This window comes from Schistocerca gregaria, unplaced genomic scaffold, assembly GCF_023897955.1.
Source record: "Schistocerca gregaria isolate iqSchGreg1 unplaced genomic scaffold, iqSchGreg1.2 ptg000474l, whole genome shotgun sequence".
NCBI lineage: Eukaryota > Metazoa > Arthropoda > Insecta > Orthoptera > Acrididae > Schistocerca > Schistocerca gregaria.
In genome coordinates this window covers 2,032,192-2,037,415 of record NW_026061887.1, presented here as the reverse complement: position 1 = coordinate 2,037,415, position 5,224 = coordinate 2,032,192, and positions in this window count along the sequence as shown.

Below are 5,224 nucleotides of genomic sequence, written 5' to 3'. Positions count from 1 at the left end.
CTATCACCTGTTTAGATCAATGGCGCATGGCCTGGCTGACGAAAAGTTCTGAACTCGTGAAGAAGTAGGAAATTGGATCTATTCTTGGAACGTTTCAAAAGATGAACAACTTTTTCGACGCTGGATTCGTACAGTGCCCGAAAGATGGGAGAACGTATTGGCCACCGGTCGAAAATACCTTGAATGATACAAGTGTAATCAATTTTTGTCTCTAAAGCCTCAAATGTTGGGGAAAAACGGGGGAAGCAAAGTTGTACACCTTGTAAACAAATTTATGCCGGCCCTGGTATCAGATTTTCAAATGTCGCATCGGTAGTACATCTATACCTTTTACAGTTAAGTTGAATTTCAGGAATAAATTTCAGTATTTCACAGTGCTTGTAGAGATATTTACACGGCTTGGAGATTGCTATGTTGGTACTCAGATCTAAACCTCCGGGAATGACGAGGATCGTAAGACAACAACATGTTAATATGTAACTCATTAGAAGGTTTGCTCCATAACGAACGTTGTATAATATATACAGGGTGTTACAAAAAGGTACGGCCAAACTTTCAGGAAACATTCATCACACACAAAGAAAGATTATATATTATGTGGACATGTGTCCGGAAACGCTTACTTTCCATGTTAGAGCTCATTTTATTACTTCTCTTCAAATCACATTAATCATGGAATGGAAACACACAGCAACAGAACGTACCAGCGTACCTTCAAACACTTTGTTACAGGAAATGTTCAAAATAACCTCCGTTAGCGAGGATACATGCATCCACCCTCCGTCGCATGGAATCCCTGGTGCGCTGATGCAGCCCTGGAGAATGGCGTATTGTATCACATCCGTCCGCAATTCGAGCACGAAGAGTCTGTATATTTGGTAGACAAGAGCTTTCAAATGCCCCCATAAATGAAAGTCAAGAGGGTTGAGGTCAGGAGAGCGTGGAGGCCATGGAATTGGTCCGCTTCTACCAATCCATCGGTCACCGAATCTGTTGTTGAGAAGCGTACGAACACTTCGACTGAAATGTGCAGGAACTCCATATTGCATGAACCACATGTTGTGTCGTACTTGTAAAGGCACGTGTTCGAACAGCACAGTATCCCATATGAAATCATGGCGGTGAATAGAGGAAGTACGAAACTAAAATGAACTCTAACATGGAAATTAAGCGTTTCCGGACAGATGTCCACATAAGATCTTTTCTTTATTTGTGTGTGAGGAATGTTTCCTGAAAGTTTGGCCTTACCTTTTTGTAACACTCTGTATAATATGAGTCGACCAAAAAGTTCCGTTTTAGGGCGTTGCTGCAGCATATATATAACGTAACTTGACGTATATGTGGGTATATAAACAGTAAGATGCAGGCAAGGGATTAGTGTGGTATCCCTTTCTATCCGACGTGTGTTCGGTAAATGTCTAAACGTGGCATATTACCAAATGCGTCGAAAAGGGACCAACGTGCTGTTATTGTTTCCTTCACTGCCGAAGGATAAGCAGCGGTAGACGCCCTTCAGAGAATGAAGAATGCGTGCGCTAAGGGCTGCTGGTGCTTCACGATAACGTACGTCTCCACATTGCACATGCCGTGACGCATTTGTGCCAACTACTGATCTCTGCCCCATGTGATTGTCATACCTTTCGTCCCTTCAGAAAAGCCACTGAAGGATGGACGATGTGTAGCACGCAGCAACGGACTTCTTCACGCAGCAGGACACCGTGTTTCATCAACATGGTGCACCGATGGGGCGAGTACCTCAATGCTGACGGGGATTTCGCCGGATTGAAATATCGTTTCTGGATTGTACGGCCTTCGAACAGAAACATTTTGATCAACCCTTATATGAAGACCTTGTCTTGATAATGTTTCCGTGTATGCATTGGAGTAAGTAAAAGTCGTAAAACATAAACGCTCTCTTTGTGTAAGAACCAGACGCTGTGGACAGAAAGGGAGACTCATTTGTTACAAAAGGGTGAAAAACATTTTTCAGGAATCGTCAGGAAACTATTCTTCCTGCCAAACTAACATTCTCTCTTCTACTGTTGCGGAAGCAGTGAACTAATGGCCCATAATGAAACAAGAACCAGGAAATCATTGTAGAACTGTAGCTGTGTCGCCTGTAAAAAGGACTGTCAATACGTTTCACCTGGCCAGATGTAAAAACTTTAATAATCGCATTAAAACTACGAATTTCGTAAAAATTACACTAACTACGTATTACAAGAGTAATACTAATATAATTCGTTCAGTTGTTAAAATGAGTGCTTGATTTTTAATTACAAATGAGAATAACTGCAAATGTCAGCTCCTCTTCACATCGTGTTTAATGATAGAAACTCAGATTTTCGTCTACGTCTACATCATACTGCGCAAGCCACCAAATTGTGTGTGACGGGGGGTACTTACGGTACCACTATCTGATCCCTCCAGCCCTGTTCCACTCGCGAATACTGCGTGGGCAGAATGATTGGCTGTAAGCCTCTGTATTGGCTCTAAGATCTGTAATTTTCTCCGCGTGGTATGTGGAGGGAAGTAATATGTTGTCCGACTCCTCCTGAAAAGTGCTGTCCCGAAATTTCAGTAGTAAATCTCTCCGTGATGCACAACGCCTCTTTTGTAACGTCTGCCAATGGAGTTTGTTTAGCATCTCCGTGATGGTCTCTCGCCAGCTAAACGATCCCGTGACGAAACGCGCCGCTCTTCGTTGGAACTTCTGTCCTAACTGACAGGGATCCCAGATGGATGGACAATACTCAAGAATCGGGCGAACAAGCGCCTTATAAACCACTTCGTTCGTTGCTGAGTTAGACTGATCGCAAGAATCGTAAGGAAATAGGAGTCTGGTGTCTGCTTTTCCCATTATTTCTTTTACGTGGTCATACCACTTAAGGTCGCTCTGGATAGTTACGCCTATCGGATATTTTACGGCATATGCTATTTCCAGGTGCTTGTCATCAATGGTATAGCTGTGTAGTTGCGGATTTCTTTTCCTACTTATATGCAATGTTACATTTATTTACGTTCAGGGTCAACGGTCAGAGCCTGCACCACTCATCGAATCTGTGTAGGTCGTTATGCAAATTCGTACCATCTTGTGGCGTTGCTACTATGGTATAGACAACTGCATCATCTGCGAATAGCCTTGAAAGGCATCCCACGCTTATATATATATATAGTGTAAACAGCAACGGTGCTATAACACGTCCCTGTGGTACTCTGCATATTACCTTTACATCTGCCGATTTTGTTCCGTTCCCCTTCATGTGGCTTACGTTGTTAGTTATTGGTGAAACCTGCTAGGCAAGAGAAAGCAGGATTTGGTTACGCTTGTGGACGGGGCCGTTATACACAATTTATTTTAAACCAGTAATTCCATACTCAACAATAAATAAAAAATATCACACGTTAATAATGAAGAAGTAAACAACTGTCTAAAAAAGAGTTTTCAGTGTGTTAGAATTTAGCAAATCACCATTAAATACAGATACAGCAGATAATGTTTTAAAAGCAAGCCACTGTGATCTGGGCAGAAAGTCTTACACGCCAGGAATGGCAATATATTAAGAATTGTATAAGAACTAGCTGCAATTCACAACTTACTGGTATTGGAATATTAAAGGTAAGTCGCCACAAACACAGCAGAAGGCATCAGAGGCCAGGAATGACAAATTATAATTTTAAGGCAGATGGCCACAATCACGCCAGGAACGGCAATAATATAAAAAGTTTAGAAATCTGCTGTAAAACAGCAAATACAATAGCAAAGGTTAATTAAAAAACAACGCTTTCAAAGTTAACCAACCACTGAACACTACACTGCTAGATTTATTCCAGAAGGTGACCAGAACTATTAAGTAGACATATATAACCTCTAATGTAGGCATTACAAGGTATTGTAGTAAATAATACAATACTAAAACACAAGGACCAGTACATAAGTTCCCTAAAGGATACTGAGGCAGATTATACCCGCAGAAGGCGTGAGCTGAAGGAGCGTAACACAGAACTATTGGCCATCAGTCCTTTTGGAACACACATGTCTTACAAGAACCAAGGGGCCACAGACGGTGCTCCAGGAATCGACCTCAGAGAAGCTCCGGCAACAAACACTTTCGCGAGCGATGAGATTGACAGCCGAGAGTTGCATTCACTTCACGAGATGGTAATTCAGACGAATGACTAATGGTAATTTTGGTGAAGCTACCTGACGTCTGATAAACCAAATGCAACGATGGAACAATACGCCAAAGCTGGAACCGGCAGTCTGTATTACGTCCCCAGAATACTGTGTTTAGAGCCCTCGGAACGAGAAAGCAATCACTACAACCGGAGTAGAAGAATCACCAGCCGGCCTACGATCAAGAAAGCTTCCAAAACTACGCGCTTTACTGGACAGCAGAGGAAAGGCGAGGAAACTTACACTGCCGTTACGCACACTAACCCCCAGGGTAGGTAACTGGGACGTTAGCGGCCACCAGGCAAAAAAAATTACCGTTTGTTGAACTTAACAAATTGTAACAAGTTGAACGCAGTAAATAGTAATAAGAAGCTAATCAGATCTGCCTTTCCCAAGCACTCCACTCGCTACTCTTCGCGTCGGCGAAACTACGAGCAGCAACACGAACCCAAGTCACTGGAGAATCGCGAGATATCACATTGGTGGAGGTTTCTGTACATGGATTGAAATGCACTGACCTTAAAGCTTGCTGGATCCGGTTTACGACGAGGTCGTACTCCCTCGTGAACACAGCCCTTCCATCCGGCAGTCCGTGCGTACCGCCAGCGGCCCCGACGTGTTCTGGCACTGTGCGGGCCTGGCTCCTCCTGAGTCCCCAACCGAACTGGCCAACTCACACGACCCAGAAAACCAACGACGTCGCCCCAAAGATGGGGCAACAGTTACTACATATCGATAACAGCCGCAGCTGCCACTAGCTGGCATGCAACCCTTGCGAAACCGAGTGGCGCCAGTCAACACGAGAAGCTGACAAACAAACTCAACCGTGCCAACTAAACGATACCGTCTGGCCTCAAACAGAGGGCGAAAACTGTACGTTGTAGAACAGCACCAACGTGACCGCAGCACGGCTCAGTTGGTGTCACACGCAAGCGTGGTGGAGGCAGGGCGTGCATTGTGGAGGAGGAAATTATAGTTTAACGTCCCGTCGACAACGAGGTCATTAGAGACGGAGCACAAGCACGAATTAGGGAAGGATAGGGAAGG